Below are 19709 nucleotides of genomic sequence, written 5' to 3'. Positions count from 1 at the left end.
AGAACACATGCACAAATCTACAAGGTCGCACATTTCCACACACCTTTTGATCCTAAGACATACATACTTGGGGTGGGGAGGGGAGGGGAGGGGAGAACCTACCGTCACTGGTGTTTCTGACCTGCCAAGTCAAAGCTGGGAGCAAATACAAGGACGGGGTAATTCTTGGCAGCTCCCATCCAGAGACAAAAGTGGCAGACTGGGTGCTAGATGAAAACTTGTTCTATGCTTTTCAGAGCTGTAAATACTTCTTTAGGCAGGTTGGTAGTAGACTCAGGGAAGACCGAAACTGGCAGAAATCCAGAAGCATTGAAGTAATTAATGGTGTCTTTCAGGGCAAGCGTAATAAAAGATAATTGCTCTCAAAATTTTACTACTAATGAATGATTAGGATCGTCAATATTTGTGTTATTGGGAGTGGATGTGTGTGTGTGAGATTGGGGGGGGGGAGAGTTTTGATGCAAATGGATAAACTGTCGCTCAGCCAGGTTAACAACAATGGACTGCCAAGACCACAAATGGGGAATGTTGACTCGAAATGTCTATGGGGAGCATATGTTATGGATCAAAGAACACACTGATTAATCCAACAGAGACCAGGCTCTGTCACTTTGGTCATAGTGGAATGATGTGCCAAACAGGGTCACCAAAGAGTCTAAGTGAATGGGAAACAAATGCCAATGGAAAATTGGTTTCAAAGGGCAGCAGAGTGGCCAGAAACCAGGTTGAATGCTTTTTTGGTTAAAGTATTTTTGCCCTCAAAAGAACACCTGCTCGTTTATGTCACTGCATTACCTTTTCTTAAGCTATCGATCAATTTGGGTGGCATGGACACAGGCCAGATAGAACACATAATGAAAAGCCAGGAAGAAGAATATTTATATTTCATATTATGTAGTTCACATTTAATAGTGTTTTAAGATTTACAAAGTACTTTCTTCACAACTACTTTCTGAGGTAGGACATTATCATCCCCTATCTGATAGACTAGAAAACTGGGGCTGAGTAAAGTTAAAGGCCTTGTATAAGAATAAGGTTTGTATTGGGATTTAAACCCATTTTTCTCCTGACCGTAAGGCCAGGGATCTACTCATTGTGCCACACTTCCTCTGTATCTGGCTGGGTTTTTTCTCTTGTAAATCCAGAAAATAAAGATAATCATCTCTCTCTCTCTCTCTCTCTCTCTCTCTCTCTCTCTCTCTCTCTTTCTCTCTCTCTCTCTCTCTCTCTCTCTCTCTCTCACACACACACACACACACACACACACACACCCCACTAAAAAGGTTGAAAAATGAATGTAAGACTGTTTGACAAGGAATTTGACAAGGAATGATTTTGAGGGTTTTGTATGAAATAATTATGGCAAGAGGCAGATGAAGAAAAGACAAAACAACTCTAATATCAGAGGCAAAAATGAAATCTCCGCATTATTAATTGGGCCAGTTAGCCTCGATCCTACATATAACCTTTAGAAGAAATATTACCTTAGTACAAACGCATCACTTTTCCTGGAGTAAATCAAAATGAATGCCTTGGGGGTCAAGAATGAAATCTTCACCTAGAGAGTAAGATACTATTTTTTTGTTTGGGATGAAGAGGACACTGAACTGGTAACAGAACATAGTTATTTCCCCTAAAGTAGCTACAGTCAACCTGATGATAAAAATATACCTCTCTGATATACTGCCATATACCTGGAACAATGATTTCAATCTAATTGAATTCAACAACACTTCCAATATGGGCCCACGACAGCTAGGGGGCACCATAGTGCACAGAACACTGGGCTTGGAGTCGGGAAGACTCATCTTCCTGAGTTCAAATCTGATCTCAGATGCTTACTAGCTGTGTGACCTTGGACAAGTCACTTAACCCAGTTTGCCTCCGTTTCCTCATCTGCAGAATGAGCTGGAGAAGGAAATAGCAAACCACATCAGTATCTTTGCTGGGAAAATCCCCAGATAGAGTTGCAGAGTCAGACAAGACTGAAAAAACAACTGAATGACAAAAACATGGCTATAAGATAATATATTAGACACTGAGAATACAAAGAAAAAAAAACAAAGAAAAGCACCCCTCTCTCCCCATTTTGGAGATTATCTTTTGTTTTTGTTTTTGAATTTTCAACATTTGTTTTCATTAGATTTTTAGTTCCAAATTTTTCTTCCACCTTCCCTTCCCTCTCCCCTCCCCAAGACAGACAACAAGCTGATATAGGTAATATATGTACAAACTCATTAAACATATTTCTACATTAATCATGTGGAGATTATCTTGAGGGGAGAAGAAAGGAGAACTTTTTTCCTTGTAATAAGGAATTTCTGCTGTGAAAAATCTCTCTACCAATGCAGATCTGTAGCTGCTATACACTTTCCAGTCTTAGAGAGTTGCTCTGGACACTGACTTGCCTAATGCCATACAACCAGATTGGGTCAGAGGCAGGATTTGAACCTAGAAATCTTGTGGGAGGTACAACACATAAAACAGATTCATGACATAAATACAAGATGATTTGAAGAAGGAGGGAGAAATCGTAACTGAGGAGATTTGGAAAGGCTTTCCACTGAACACTGAAGGAAGCTCAAAGGTTCTAAGAGTTGGATTAGTGTGTCTGGTGCTCGTATTGAAAAAGCAAAACACAACATTCTTTGTTCTTCTGCAGCTTACATTCTTCTTGAGATAGAGCGTTTAGGAAACAGTAGAACCATGTGAGCCAGTACACAGAGGTCCCAAAGGGGAACAAGAGGAAATATCACATTTATAAGTTGACAGGAGGAAACACCTGGAATACCAAGAGCTTAATTTTCATTCAGGAGGTACTAGGGAGCCACAGAACAATTTTTTTGGGGGGCAGGGCAATGAGGGTTAAGTGACTTGCCCAGGGTCACACAGCTAGTAAGTGTCAAGTGTCTGAGACTGGATTTGAACTCAGATCCTCCTGAATCCAGGGCCAGTGCTTTATCCACTGTGCCACCTAAACCTTTTTTAAAAAGGGAAAACAAACAGTAGGGAAAGAATTTGTTGTTTAAATTAGATTTCCCTGAATTGTGAAGACTAGAACCCAAGCCTTCCCAAAACCATTTCATCATACCTGACTCATTTTAAGGTTAATTCTAATTTACAGGCTCCATAATCCTTCATTCATTCACTCACTCTCTCACTCATTGATTCATTCAACCAACCTTTAGTTGAATTACTCTGTATATTTTCCATGGAAAACCCTCGAATGAGCCACATACCAGCCTTATTTTTTAAAAGTCAGTTGTGGTTGTCCTTAACTTGTTCTTCTGCATAATTTATTAGACAGTTGTCAAACATCCATGTTATCCTGTCTCAGATCTGACATTTGTACAGTGATAAATGACACAGGAAAGGCTATGAGAAACTGACATTTGGGAAATGATTAAGTGGAAGAAAAAGAGAATCCCAATAACAGAGACCAATAGGGACAGTATTGTATTTTCTCATGTACTGTTCCTTGAATGGACATACTATTAAGAGGACTCCTGAACATAGTGTGGAAATAAGGATTACAAATATAAAAAATGAGATTGTATTAAATATCACGTGCTTTCTTAAGCCATTGGGTTTCACAGTGTGGATGCTTTAAAAAGCTACTCTCTCAAAAATAATGGATTTCCCAATGAAACCAATCATAACCTATAATTTGGTAAAGTGAAAATTAATTTAAAATAATTTGCGCTACAAGAGAATGTATTCTTGAGCTAATCAATGAAGAATTGACATTTATGCTGACAATAAATGTGTAATCTTGAGCTGAATTCAGCCTATCATATCCTACAATAGTGTACATGACACCTAATGCAAAGTCTCTAATGTGTTTTTATGAAATATTTAAATGAAGTCCTTATTTGAGGTAGTATAGACTGATATTTTCATGTCATCAGGGTTGAAATGTGAACATCAATGGGCTATTAGCTATCCTTTCAACTGTACTTGTGAATGGAGGGCCCATTGTGTGTTTAACCCCAAAGTCATTTATGTTTAGCTTTGGAATTCACTGCATGTGAGAACACATTTTTATCACAGTCCCCTTCCCAATTCTATTTTGCTTAAGTTAATATTAAAATTAATTTATATTCTCTTAGCTCACGCTAAATGGTGCAGAGAGGAATCTGGAAATTTATTAGCTGACAGAGATAAGCAGCCCAAGATGAAAAATTTTCTATGGATAACCAGTGGAGTGAATCCTGTGCTCACAGAACATCAAGAGCTGACTGTCTTTATACCAGAACATGGCTAGACTACACTTCCCATAATGCTAGGGGTAATGAAAGCTATTTTTAGCTTATCTGTTTTATAGATCTGTTTTAGATGAAGAAACTGAGGGCTCTCAGAGTAGTGTCTTACCCAAGACCACACAGTAATTAACAGTCAGGATACAAATATGAGTTCTCTGCTTCCAAATCCATTGCTCTTTCCATTGAGGAAAGACTAAAAAGTATTCTTCACCTAGAATATATGGATACTCTTTCAACTGTTCAGTTTACAATTAGTTTAGTTGAACATTGAATGTTGTACAAATAACTGTATATCATATATATTATGTTTTATATATATATATGCAATACAAAATTATAAAGTTAAAAACAGTTGTCTACAAAAGAAGGTAAGGGAGGAAATCCTACATGGAAAGCATTTTGCAAAATTCCAAAAGCTATAGAAAGGTTAAGATTGCACTTATTGCTTTGTTAGCTAAGGTTTTGCAGAATGTCAGTGCTCACTTGTTAAACAGCTATCATAAAAGGAACAGTTGCAAACCAGGAGATGTAAAGTATTTTGCAAACACTGGAAGTTGCTCAAAGGTTAAAAAAAAATGGCAATTGACCTTTTCCCCTTAGGGCAGCCCAAGTGAGTGCCCCAAACAGCCAATGAGTTTTTGGGATAGAAATTTTAGTTAGTTGGAGTCTTTTTTGTTTCCTTCAAATTCATTTCATGTTGCAGCTTGAACTTAGCATGCTGGTGAGGGTATTTTCGTGTCTGTGCAGAAATAATCAATGACATCATCATAATTATGGCAGTGGTGCTTATTAGTTAATTACAGAACCAGCAGAGGGAGCACAAGACTTGCATAAATAATCACTTGTTTCTTCGGAGCTTTCTTTAGAATGATGATGGATGGAAAAATGGAATTATTTACCACTTGGGAGAAATGCTTCAATTCCTGGTGACAATCTGAATTTGAGCTTTCACTCCCATGACAACGAAATTGTCTAAAGGGTGTCCATATCTTCTTGGTGAGGAATGGTCCTTTTTGTTGTGTTTTCTCAGTGGGAAGAGCAATGGATTTGGGGGCAGAGAAGTCACATTTGAATCCTAACTGCTAATTACTATGTGGCCTTGGATAAAACACTTCTCTTGGAGCTCTCGGTTTCTCAATCTATAAAACAGATAAGCTAATAATGAAAGTTATCTATTTCACAGGGTTGTTGGGAGGAAAGTGACTTATAAAGCTTAGAGCACTGTATAAGTTACTAACACTCGATGATAATGATGAGAATAACAACAATAATTAAATAGCATGTCTGGTGTGTCTGGTTCTTGGCACCAGGGAGATGCTCTCCTGTTTGGTCTTATAATTACTGGGTTCACATCAGGAGACTTGTTTAGAGATGACCAACAAGCCATTTGCTTCTTCACCCTTCTATCAGGTGAAAAAAAACTTCCCAAGGGAGGGGACTGACTGGCTTTGGATTTTGCACTTCAGTGTCTTGACATAATAGGCACTGTTGAATTATGATTGAGTCTTACCAGCCTTAGGAGATCTTGAGTTCTTGGGCAGACATCAAGATGCAACCAAGATGAACTTTTTTTGTTTTTAAGGAATGATTTATGAATAAGTTAAATAAATGAATTTTGATAGATACTTGGCAGCAGGAAGAAAAACCTGAAAGAATTCCTCTCCTCTTTCCTCCTCTCTACCCCCTTGATCTGCTTCACCAGTCACTACCATATCTGAATGTATAATTGCTATTTTCAGATGGGAAGGATGCTAAAGATGATAACTCCTGAAGGCTCAGTGGAATAAAGGGAATGGTACCCCTCCTGCCTAATGATCCTATCTGGATAAATGAAGGGTTTCTATCCCAAGTCCTGATAATATTCTTAGCAAAGACATCGATAAGGCGATCCCGTGTTCAGATAGTACAAAGCTAGGAGAGGATAGCTTCCACATTAGGTGACAAAATCAAACTCAAAAAATGTCTTGATAAACCAGAATTATGGGTTGAATCTAAGGGAACAGAAGAGGGTATGAACATTTATACAGCACCTACTACGTGCCAGGAACTGTGATAAGCATTTTTACAACTATTATCTCCTTTGTGCTTTACAACAAGCCTGTGAGGTATGTGCTATGATTATTCTCAGTTTACAGTTGTGGAAACTGAGTAGACAGAGGTAAAGTGATTTGCCCAGGGTCACTAAGGTAGGAAGTATCGGAGGCCTTTCTGATGCCAAGCTTGGTGCTAAAGCCAACTAACTGTCTAAAATTTAAGAAGATCAAATTTAAGAAGCAAAACTGTAATATCCTGTACTTTGATTAATTTCACAATTAGCAGTGAGGGGTATTTTGTCTAAGGGAGATCTGGGTGTTTTAATGTACTGCAGACTCGATGAGTACAACAGGGCATCCAGAAAAGAGAATGTGATTTTAGACAAAACTAAAAAAGATCTGATGTGTTGAATAAGAAAGATGAGAATCCCACCATACTCTCCCCTGCTCAGTACACATTAGCAGTATTGCAATCGATCTGAGCACTGTATTTGAAGAAACATGTCGATAAGCTGGAGATCAGTGAGAAGAAAGTGGCTTGGATGATGAATGAAATCATGCTGTTTGATACAAACTGGGAATATTCAGGTTGGTAAAGACTTAAGGATGACTTCACAAGAAGGAAGGATTATATGTATTCTGCTTAGCCCTAGGAAATAGAAATGGAAGAACTAGAGCGGGGCAGCTAGGTGGTACAGTGGATAAAGCACCAGCCCTGGATTCAGGAGGACCTGAGTTCAAATTTGACCTCAGACACTTGACACTTACCAGCTGTGTGACCCTGGGCAAGTCACTAAACCCTCATTGCCCTGCAAAAAAAAAAAAAAAGAACTAGAGGGACTGATTTCATCTTGATGAATTAAATTGTCAGCTATATTAGACTAACCTCCTTAAGGGAAGGGTTTTCTTCTGTGTTTCTTTGTATCTTCGAGGCTTAGCACAGTGCCTGCCACTTCGTTAGTATCTAATAAATGCTAGTTGGCTGGCTGAATGATGTAAGAAAAAACTTTCTTTTTTTGTTTTTTAGTGAGGCAATTGGGGTCAAGTGACTTGCCCAGAGTCACACAACTAGTAAGTGTTAAGTGTCTGAGGCCGGATTCGAACTCAGGTACTCCTGACTCCAGGGCCGGTGCTCTATCCACTGTGCCACCTAGCTGCCCCCCAAGAAAAAACTTTCTAATGTTCATAAGTCTCTAGAAGTGGAAGGGTGGAATATTGAGAGATAATAGGTTCCCATTCATTGGATGTGTGCAAGTGAAGGCTGGATGACCTTGGGGGTGTTGTAGAGGCGATGGGTCAGTCAGGTAAGGGACTCAGTAGTCCCTCCCTATTCTGTGATATTATCTAATAGGCTCTTTTGTGATTAGATTGAAGCCTTGATTCTCATGCCTCCTTGTAGTTCTAAGAAACATTGACTGACCTTGGAGTAAGAGACATAATAATAGGAGTAGTTTCCAAAGCATAAATATCTGTATGGCCTAAACATCAAAGACCTGTGATTCCAGCAGACCTTAGTCCTTCGTTAACTCATAGTTTTCAGGGAGCTATAATGATGGCACATGCCAATGGAAGAATTTGAGCCCAGGTTTTCTGAATTCCAGACCCAAACCTCAGTCCACCATGCCTGGCTGCCTCTTACTACAGCTCAGTACAGCTAAAAGAGCGCTGCTTGGGGGGCAGCGGACCTGGGTTCAAATCTCATCCCTGATGCTTGTGACCTGTGTGATCTTGGACAAGATGTTTAGCATCTCTGGGACTTGACTTTCTCATCTGTAAAATGAGGGGGTGGGACTAGAGGACCCCTTAACTTCCTCCCAGCTCCAATTCTGTGATCCTAGGAATTCAGCCACCATTTATTACAAAAGCAATCCTATCATCTATAGTTTATGGAATTCTAATGACATCATGTAGCAAAATGGCCATTTTCATAGTCATGAACTTTACTCAATAGGAATGAGCTTACTGGGTAACAGATAATTGAGGTTGCATCTTTAAGCTTCATATTGTGATTAAGAAATACCTACTGAGTAGCAGCTGGGTGGTACAGTGGATAGGGCACTGACCCCAGATTCAGGAGGACTAGCTGTGTGACTCTGGGTAAGTCACTTAACCCTCATTACCCCACAAAAAAGAGGGGGGCAGCTAAGTGGCGCAGTGGATAGAGCACCAGCCCTGGAGTCAGGAGTACCTGACTTCAAATCTGGCCTCAGACACTTAACACTTACTAGCTGTGTGACCCTGAGCAAGTCACTTAACCCCAATTGCCTCACAAAAAAAAAGAAACAAAGAAAACCAACCAAACAAAAAGAAATACCTACTGAGAGTGAAACCCAAGAGAGCAAAACACCAGCACTAGGGAGCTAGGAAGCCTAGCTGGCCATAGAATCAAAAACGATCTGAGTTCCAATCCTACCTCACATACTTGCTAGCACAGTGACCCTGGGCAAATCACAATCTATCAGTCTCAGGTTCCCCATGTTTAAAAAGGGGATAATAAGAGTACATACCTTTGAGGGTTGCACCTGAGGTACCTGAGTTAGGCCTTGAAGGAAGGGAAGCACTTTAGGAGATAGGTTTGGGAATCCATTCAAGGTTCTGGGCAATGATGTGAGTACAGAAGAGAGAGACACACAGAGACACACAGAGAGACACAGAGAGAAAGGGACGAGGGAGGGAGAGAGACAGAGAGAGGATCCCCATGCACTTCTACTCCTTCCTTTGGCTGATAAGGAGGCTAATGATGGGGGAAACAAGCTGGCTTGGCCAGGGCCACCCAGGTAATGAGTAGTAGAACCAAGATGCAAAGCCAGGCCCTTGAAACCCAAATCCCATCCTCCTTTAGCACAACAAGTGGCCTCTGGCTGTACGAAGAGTTCAGCTAGGGCTGAAACACAGGGGGGAGTTGCATTAACTGAAAGCCGGTTGAAGGATCCTAAGTTTACTAGCTAGTATGAACAGGATACGGTCTGGTAGCAGCAAGCTAAATTTCAATGGCACCAGATGCTGTTCTTGGGCCAGTGAAGGGCACTTTTCTCAGCACTCCCCATTGTGGGCTGTGTCTACATGGGGAACCGGCAGTTTTGATTGCCCTTTGGACCAAATGTTGAGTGACTGACTGGATCAGTGAGCTGCTGATAGGACTGGGTCATTAGGAGGATTGAAATAATTGGGACCAACTGTTTGAGGTCCAATAACCTCAGGCTTCTTAACGGCCCATTTGAAATGACACTTTTCCTATTTGATTGACAGACTATGTCTTGGCTGGGTTTTTTTAGGTTCCTTAATCTCCAATAAAAAACTTAATAGACATTCAACAAATACCTCTCTCGTCTTATTTTCTTTTTCCTCTTTAGTGCTTTGGACTAGAGAGGCAATTTTATCAATTCTGAAGAGGTGTTCATTTATGTTGCCACATGTATTTTCATGAAACGAGCAGCCATGATGAGAATACTTACTTAATGCTATATAAATTCTCCCAGCAAATGAATTTCTTAGGTATAGCGAGAAATAGATGAAGAGCAAAGAAGTGAATTAGCAATAATCTGTTCTGGCAAATTAATTATGCCTAGACCTTCCTTTGGATCATATATGAACATCTGCATTCTTCTACCCTCTGCTATTCATTACACTTTGTGAGATGTGTCTCAAAATGAATCCGCTCAGACACAAACACCAGGTCTGTCCTGTCAGCAAATTGTTAAAAATTTTAAACCATTCAATTTTTCACAATGAAAAAAGTCACTCCATGGGGAAAAGGCTATTCCATTATTTAGGTCTCTGTTGGGTTCATGTAAACACGTGTATGTGGGTTTTTTTTTTGGGGGGGGGTCTGTACTCAAATTCTTATCTATTATTATCTTTTTTAAAAAAAGTTTCTTGGTATGTCTTATTTAACATTATCTTGATTTTCTAATATAATAAAAACAATTAGCTCAAGAAAAAGATTATATCTCCCGAATCTGAGAGTGTATGCCCTATTGCATCCTCAGAGTGTTCTCTATAATCTATGGTTTTGGAAGACTTAAGCAGCAAACTTCATTAAGGAACAAAACAATTCATGTCTTGTAGGACCGTTATATACTTAGTATACTAAGAGAAGCAGCAGCAAGGAAAGATAGCATGAATCAGGAGACCACACTATCCTAAAATGAATTTTTCAGGCACATTTCACATCTTAATTGAATAAATTGTATCCCCCAAATCTATCCCGGTGAGGCCCATCTCCCAAGTGCTCTAGGCTATCTTACCCACAACTGTGTGTAGATATTCAAAATGGATAATTTGCCACATTTATCATTTGTGTGTATACATGTGTGAATGTATAGATGTGTGGATGTGTGTGTGTGTCTGATTCTGCTGCAGGGGAAAGTAAGATGTTTCTGAGAATGTGTGACTGAAAGAGGGAATGTCCTGTCTGGGTGATATGTTTCTTACCTCTTTCTCTTTTGAAATGATGCACTGATGATGTTAAACTGTTTCAGTGGGGTGAACAGAAGAAATTCATTTCCAACGAATGGCTCCTATCACAGACATGTCACACAGGCACAAAAAAAGTACACATTTTGTCAATCGCCAACTCCTCCCCACCCCAGAGCTCCCCCGGGATGGGAGTTCAGGCGTGGGGGTTGCCAAAAAAGGGTCATGATTCAGTTTGGCAGGGCCGGAGCTGCACACGTTTGTCTTTAATTGCCCGGTTGTCATCTCCGGAGTACTCTTGGGTGCCATTGTAGCCAGAGTAATGAAGAAAATAAATACACAGGATCTCATCTGTTCTGAATCCTGAAACATCCTACTCATTTCTTTAATATTCATTAATGGGAAAAAAACCCAGCATATCCTTCATGCCTCTCATCGATACTGGACATCATTTTTGCTTGAGCGTGAGCTGGGGGAATGTAAACTGAAGGGCACATAGCCTTTCAATGATATAAAAAGCCAAATTGTCAAATGGGATCTCTTTACAACTCTGCTCTGCTCTGTGTTCAGAGTTTTGATAGGGAAAGCTGATGGTTGGGTGGCAGAATTAGCAGCATCAGACAAATTCAAACGGTAACTTAGTAGGAGGGAAAAAAAGCAAAATTAATTTTGGTACCATTGCAAGTCGATTTAAAATTAACTGGATTAACATCCAAAGTCTTAGAGTCTCACCTTGCTGAAGGTGACCGCAAAAGTGGGTATAAAGTTCTTGAGGGACAAATGATGTGGTTTCTGGTCCATTTCTGGGTGCTTTCTGCTATATAAAAGCAGCTGCCAGGCCTTGAATGCTAATCTAGTTTGTAGGCTCTCCCAATCAAAAATTCTGAAAATTCCATAGGAAGCTGGAGTCAATTAACAACCATTTAGTAAGAAAATGAGCTTGTAAAGTGAGGTGCACATCTACATAGGTGATTGAAGAAGTCCTAACTGTATATTAGGTAAAGTAGAAATTAACTACATGAGGTCAATGCCCTGTATTACTGCAGTAATAGCCATTGTGTGGCTAGAAGAAATTATTTTCATGGTCACATAATTCTGCCCAGAGAATTATCAGCAGGCCATTCATTCCAACTTATCCATAGGTTTTATTGGAAGACTATAACAAGGCACTATGGAAGATAGAAAGGAGACAGCCCTGCCTCTGTCTTCTCAGACCTTACTTTCTAACAGGGTTTATAAGACATGTATATAGGCTAATAACTAGGATATAGGGCAGAATGTGGAAGGTCAATCAATAAGGGAGATTAAACAGGACTCTGGATTTCAGAAGAGGCAGAGGCTACTTCTGGCTGGTCATGACCCCCAGTTTTTACATTTCAAAGCATATTAGCTACTGGGATGGAGTTGTATCTTTTAAACAATAAAAACTGGAGATAGTAAAAGTTTCTACCAATCATCCCTTGTGGAAATTCACTTGCCTGTGTCCTGAAATATTCACTGACATCTTAAGCAAATCCCAGCCTTTTGGGCACTTGAGTTATTTGTTCCATCATAAACACTCTGGCCCTAGCTCTCAGATAGTTCCACTTCATGAGAATCTTTGAAAAGGGAGATGTTCCTAACTGTCATTCAATCTAATTAAGCTTAACTCTGGAGCTTCGCATATCAGGTACAGGAAGGGGTAAGGCAGTGGTGAGCTCTAGCTGGACTTACGGCCTGATGCCTGGGAATAGAGTGCCCGTTTATTCACAGCAGGTTCCTGCTATAATTGGCAGTTCTATTCTCCCCTACTAGAGGGTAATTCTCTTGTGAAGAAAACACAATGTTAACAAGATTTTTACAAATTTGGCATATGGCATCTTTTTCTGAAATAAGCAGACTCCCTCCTCTTCCCTCCCCAGCTAAGCACGGTTACTGCAAGAAGGGACTACTAACCTGTCATAAAACGGCTGTGGAGGCCTCTGGAGTTCTTTTAAAGGAGCTATAAAATAACTCGGCGATAGGAACAACCAATTAAAAGTAACAAAAGGTACAAAATACAGGCGGTAGATGCCACACTGAGACGGCAGGAGAAAAATGTCACAAAGACCTCACCTCAGATGTGGTGTTTGATCATACCCAAGGCTGGAAACAGAGAGCCCTGCGTGGAGAGACTCCTACCTGTCTTAAGCGTGTGTTTGGGGAACATGTGGCGAGCTGAGAAAAGGAATCTGAAAACCGGTTCGGAAGTGTGTGGCACAGAAAGGGTACAGAGATGCTATTATCATTCTCTTCTGGCCTCCTGTTGTCCAGACCCCAAATCTGCAAACTGTCCCCCTTAAACACTGTTCACATGGGTGTTTTTCTATTGATAGCTTCCCCACGCTCTGCCACCAGCAGATATAAATCCTGTGTATGTTTGTTTTCTTAATCGTAGAATCCTACAGATGAAAAGATTAGAAGTTCATGGGTTTTGAGGGAAAAAGAACCTTAAAGATCATCTGGTCCAACCCCTTCATTCTATAGATAAGGAAACTGATATTCAGGGATGGAGAAGATCATAGACCTAAAATTAGAAAGGACCAGTTCAAACACCTCGTTTTGTAGATGTGAAAACTGAGACCAGGGAGGGTAAGTGATTTTCCCAAGGTCACACAGGTAGTCAACAGCAGGGTCAGAATTCAAATACAGATCTTCTCAGCCTCCAGAGTTCTTCTTTTTCCTATACAACAGAATCTTTCTGTCATATATCCTGTACAGAACTATATATGGGGGTATTCCAAAAAGAAAGACAGATAGTGTCTTCTTTTTTCTGAAGACTATTGCAAGAAGCATGTTTTCCAAACCTGATTAGCAACGCCTGTCTACATTGCTAATTGTACGAGGAAACCGATAAAATGGATCACTAAGAAATTATTGGGACCCTCTGCACACATTGTACTTCCCTCTCCTCTTTTAATCTGGGGAATGTTACTAGGAGTATTCCATTTGACCTCAGCTGTTGAGATGGCATTTGGAAAGGAGATTAACTTTAAGGTCTGGAATCTCATCGGAATAAGTCTATGAGATGAAGGAAGAGCTTCTAAGTAGCAGAGACTAGCTGTAAAAGCAGAGCCCAGTTAAGTCCTAATTTTCACGGAGAAGTGAGCTGCATTTTTATTCCTCCAGGTGCCACAGAAGAGGCAGTCTGCTAGAATCTGTTCAGGTGAGCTCAGCACCAGACCGCGAGTCACACTATTTGCTTTCAGAGCAGTCACAGACACAAACACACAAACTCGCACAAAGGCCCAACTATCTCCAGATAAGATGATTTCTTAGCTTTCTCTGGCTGCCTGCTTTCCCATTTCTTGTTCTCTTGAATATCATTCCTTATATTCTTCTCTTCTCCCCTTCTGTTTATTTCATACAAGGAATCTCATAGGAAGATAATATATAATGTTATTTTGCAAAATGCTTTACATTTGTGAGTTCATTTGATTCTCCTAACAACCCCATGAGGTTAATAGCAACAACAACAACAACAGTAGCTTACACTGAAGGTTTTTAAAGCACTTTCCATACATTTAGGCCTGCTTTTATTATCCCTAGCTTTTTAGATTATAGATTCACAGATTTATAGATGGAAGGGCCCTTAAAGGTCATTTAGTTCCTTATTTTGTAGATGAGGAAAAAGGGTCACTGAGGTGAGATGGCTTGTCTATGGTCACATCTTTAGCAAGAACCAATCCAAATTCAGCACTCTGTCCCCCTACACCACGAAAACATTGCTTCTTTCATATCAGGGGAAAAAACCCCCACCTGAATAGCAGAGAGCAGTCGCTTTGTATTAGTGGCACTTTATAATTAAAAGTGCACCCCAAACCTCACCCTGTCATTTTTATAGGAATTTGCATAGAAGCCCAACACAAACTGAGTCTACCGTGAGGGTCTATTTTCTTTTTTTAATGAATCTGGCTGTTTAATAACAGAATGCAATCTTACCAATGCCGCTCAGTCCTTTGGTATTTCAGAGATAGCATTATTCAATTTCACCGAGAGTGACAGCAAAAGATCACACAATGCCTGATGGCAGGAGTGATTTCTTTTTTTGTGTGATGGTTTAATATAGTTGGGGCCAAAGTCTCCATCTTATCTGCCCACAGCAAATTTTACTAAAGCTGTGTACTCCTTGTACAATTAGCATTAAACGTGGGGCTGCTGCCTGAAAGCTTTAGCCATTTAATTGCATAAAAGCAGGGGCCTGGCTGCCAGGTACTCCCACAATTATCATTTATCAGTCCACACTCTATCCTAGGGCTACGTATTCATCAAACGTTTATTGATTTAAGCTACGAGGTTTTTACAGGATTAGAAAATATTACTTCTGATTAAAATAGTGTTCACAGGACAGAAATAAAATACAAACTACTATTTACATGGCAACACTTTTATGAAAGATGGACCGGTTACGTTTTTTTTTTAAAGCAAAGGTTTGTATGTGAAAATGTTTGGTATCAAATAAAAGGATCATTGTTTAGATTGGGAAAGAATTGAGGAAGCCATCTTGTCCAACCCTACCTAAGGATGAAGTCTGATCACCCGGTTTTTTACTTGAAGCAACCCTAGGCAGACCATTCCATCACTGGACATAATTGGTAAGGATTTTTTTTCTTATGTTGAGTTGAAATTACTTCCCTAGAACTTTCTCCCATTGATCTCAGTTCTACCCTTTTGGGACAAGGAGGATATTAAATCCCTCTCTTTTACAATAACCTGTCAAATATGTATAGACGGTCATTTCTCTTTTCTAGTCTACACATTCTCACCTCCTTCAACCAGAGAGATATGACTAGTTTCTGGATGCACATGCCATCCTGGCATTTTAAGTTACTAAGGTCTTTTTAAAAAAAGAGGTTGCCTAAAAGTGTGCTCTGATCAAAATAGCAGAATCATCCCTTCCTTTGTCCTTCTTGTTTCTAGAAAGCACAGTCTAAGATTGTATTTGGTCTTTTGGTTGCCAAATCATTTGGAGACTCATGAAAACCTTAGTTTTGTTGTTATTGTTTTTTCTATTTTGAGGGGAGGCAATTTGGGTAAAGTGACTTGGCCAGGGTTACACAGCTAGTATGTGTCTGAGGCTGGATATGAGCTCAGGTCCTTCTGACTCCAGAGTCAGTGCTCTATGCACGGAGCTACCTAACTACACTATTGTTGTTATTTTTATTTATTATTATTATTTTTTAATGAGGCAGTTGGGGTTAAGTGACTTGCCCAGGGTCACACAGCTAGTAAGTGTTAAGTGTCTGAGGCCGGATTTGAACTCAGGTACTCCCGACTCCAGGGCCGGTGTTCTATCCACTGCGCCACCTAGCTGCCCCTATTGTTGCTATTTTTAAAGTAGAACTGTGCATTTAGAGCCAGTGGGGTCCTAGAGATCATCTCATCTCACCCTTTCATTTTACAGACAAGTAACCTAGCATGCTGTGAAGTAAAATGACTTCCCTGAGGTCATTCAGGTAATAAATAGAACCAGGATTCGAACTCAGTTCCTCTGATTGAATCCAGCAATCTTTTTACAATAATGCACTAAGAGACTTTCTAGCCGTGTTCCTCTTAGTATGTATGTACTGATTAGTTTATCTTCGAAGAGAGTCATGAAATAAACCTATCAACTACTTTACAGGACAAAGGATAAGCTGCTAAACATTCTACATGCCACTAGGGGGCACCACAGTGCACTGAGCACTGGAGGAGAGTTAGGAAGACGGGTTTAAAGCCAGCCTCAGATACTTAATGTGTGATCCTGGGCAAATCACTTAACCTCTACTTGACTCAGTCTACTCACCTATAAGATGGGAATAATAATAGCAGCTACCTTCCAGAGTTGTTGTGAGGATGAAATGAGTTGCTATTTGTTGATAACCCAACAATGTTATAGAAATGTTAGTGATTATTAGAGAAAAATATCATTTTTCTATAGGTCAAAGAAAACCCAAGACTGTGCCCAGAATGTCAGTTGCTAGTTGGTTTAAAATTTGTCCTTTAGCACCACTTTTAGCAATTAATGCTGAGCCTCCGACACTTGCACTGGTTCAGCTCTTACCAGCCTTCCCTCCCCCATTTCCAATGTTGCTGTAATCTTACTTGGCCTCAGTCAAAGTCATTTGCCATGTTTATCCCTGTAGTTCTAGAACAGAGTAGACAATAAGCTCCCTGAAGGCAGGGCCAGTTCATATTTGCCCTTATATCTCCAGTACTCAGAACAACAGTAGGTGCTTAATTGCTGCCTTAATGTGAAGAACAACCATTTCTGTTAACTATATAGTCAATCAGTCAACAAGCTTTTATAAAGGACCTACTATATGTCAGGCCCTGTGCTAAACTCTGGAGCTACAAGGAAAGGAAAAAGTGTATGCTTTCAAGGACCTCACAGTCTAATAGAGGAGATTGTAATTAACCATAGTGGAATTTTATTATTTGTTTGCAGTAAAAGCATTGGATTTGGAAGTGGAAAATTTGGAATCTGGACTCTGACACTTACCAAGTGTCGCTTTGAACCGTCACTTTAACCACTCTATGCCTCAGTTTCCCCATTTGTAAAAATGAAAGATTTGGATCAGATGTTTGAGCCAAAGGTATTAGCTCCAAATTCAATGATCTTAAATTAAAATAGTATATAACAACATGCATGAAAATCCTAGAATTGGAAGAAATTATGCCTGGTCTTATAGCAATCAGCCGTAGGCAAAACAATTTGACTTAAGATTTAAAATATAAAACATAAACCGGGCATTCATCATCACCAGGAGCATTTTCTCTGCAGTAGTGGGCAGGGTGGATACGAATTGGGGCAAGATCTTTGGAAATTAATTATAAAGTTAACCAACTGTGTTCTTTAGGGGAAATTTTATGGCTATCAGAGAAAGGGAAATAGGGGAAGGAGGAGGAAACAGATAGACAACAGCAAAGAATGGAGAGAGACTGAGGACAAACCAGAGCCAGAGGCACAGGGAAAGGTGCTGCAATTAATTAGAAATCAGACAAATAGATGGTATTCTAGACAGCACTCCGGTTCATTCCTTCACCAGGCTAGCTACTTGGTAAGTGGCAGAATTCATTCTTTTCACCTTTGCTTTGTTGGGGCTGGCAGTTAGAATCTGTTTATAGGTGTTTTTTTTTTAAAACCCCATAGGCTTTCCCTTATACATGTCATTTGTCTGTGGCTAAGTGGCCCGAGGCAAAGAGTAGACATTTACTTACAGAATCTTCAGACTATTTTAAATAGGCCTCTGGGACTTCACAACTGACCAGCCTGGAGCAGGTTTCTCTGGAGCATCTCATGGTGTGATTTCCCTTTTAATTGACTCACCTCCATGCTGCCTGTTCGAAATCACTTTAACCCAAACATGCCCTCAGTCTGAAGCTTCTAATGACCTTCCCCTGGCCCTAAACACATATGGCTGAGACAATGCAAACATCGTTTGCGAGATGAGTAAATTCAGTAACTCAATTCCAACCCCACCAAAGCCACATCTATCAAAATCAGACATCGGTGGGCTGTGTCTTTAGCTCCCTGCATTTCAATGGCCAGGCATGTGGGTGAGAGTAACTAATCAATTTAGGAATGATTAAATTGAAATTTGTAACACTTTCCATTATTAAACTTTCAATCTTCATTAGGACCACTTAATGATTACATCATGGCCGAGAAAAACAAATTATAGAAAGCCCATAACTTTCAGTCCAGGAACAGAAAGCTGGAATATGAGGCTAATTGTCAAAATCCTCCAAATGCTAACAAAGCCAGGTCAGCTAGGGTCTGAAATAGACAAAGTAATGGCTGATTTCTATAAGATCCTAAAGAAAAATTCCCTTTCAAACTGAAGCGATGGGATGCTATACTATGGGTCAGATGACCTGACCCTTGCTTATATGAAGATCTATAGAGAACTGAATGCTTTGACTTTATTTTAAAGTCAGTCATAGACCACTAAACTTTTGCCATCAATGAATAAATACCTCCTTCCTCGAGTTTATGTGGAGGTTTCTCAAAGACTGCTGGACCACTTGAAATACTCATTTACATAAATGACATTCCTTAAAGCAAAAATTTTCTTTTTCCAGTTTATCCTTCTCCCACCTTGATCTGGCTAAAGCCTAGTGAAATGGACTTGATGCTTACTAAGATATCCTCAGCCCAAGATCCACAATTCTATGATGTTCAGGAGATTTTGTCAAGTGAGAACAAATCTCCATCAAGGATAGCTGAAGCCTCCAATAGTCAGATGAAGTACTCAAATGTAGCAGAATGTTATGAAAAAGATGGAAGGCAGAAGCCCGAAGTCCCGGCTGTTGGGCTCTCCTCCACGTTCCAAACATCTCGGAAGGCTGATGTAACAGAATGGCCCTAACAGAGCAAATTACCATTAGCACCATTGAAATGAGGAAATATAATTATGTCTCATCTGAAGACTCATAATTGCCTATTTACTTAAAAAGGTAAAGTGAGTTCCGCTCACCAAACACCGCATTCTACCAGAGGACTTTCATATGAAGGCAAATTGGCTATTGACAATCAGAACCTGCTCTTGTGTGCTATCTTTGTTTTAAAAATCGGCCACAGAAGAAGGATGCTTATATTAAAAAAAAAGTGCAGGTCCGTAATGTTCTATCAATCCAGCTTCATTTATGGCAAAAGCATGTCGTCGATGCTCTTATTAGGGTGATGGTATGCACTTTTTAAGTCGAGAGTGAAAGAGGACATTAAACAAAAGAGGATCAGCATGAGGCCCATCCATTCTGGGCCCTGAGAAAAGTCACTCTTGCCAAATGAAGGGGAAAAAAGAAGATGGACCTTAAGGTATTAAGAAAGGAGCAAGCTGTGAAATGAACCAAGGAATGGATGGGATGGTTCATGACCCTGGAGTCTTCTAACACACTCCTCCTGCCACATGATAGCAAATTAAAGCAGCTGGAGAATTCAGCGCCATGATGTTGGAGAGGCAGATATGGGATTTTCTTAATGCTTTCATTTAAAGAA

At 40.0% G+C, this 19709-nt stretch overlaps 1 protein-coding gene across 2 annotated transcripts in view; it reads right to left on the bottom strand.

Moving 5' to 3' along the window:
• PDZRN3 (PDZ domain containing ring finger 3) overlaps nt 1-19709 on the bottom strand; it is a 291073-nt gene that overhangs the window by 93191 nt on the left and 178173 nt on the right. The window contains exon 1 of one of the 2 annotated variants that reach the window (XM_043978273.1): nt 103-123. The exons of the other annotated variant lie outside the window; for it this stretch is intronic. The gene's annotated coding sequence lies outside the window, so the exon portion shown is untranslated. Of the gene's footprint in view, nt 1-102; nt 124-19709 lie in introns of those variants that run through there. 2 annotated transcript variants of the gene reach the window in all.

Source organism: Dromiciops gliroides, chromosome 1, assembly GCF_019393635.1.
Source record: "Dromiciops gliroides isolate mDroGli1 chromosome 1, mDroGli1.pri, whole genome shotgun sequence".
NCBI lineage: Eukaryota > Metazoa > Chordata > Mammalia > Microbiotheria > Microbiotheriidae > Dromiciops > Dromiciops gliroides.
Note: the sequence above shows the minus strand (reverse complement) of the source record. Positions and strands in the feature narration are given on the sequence as shown.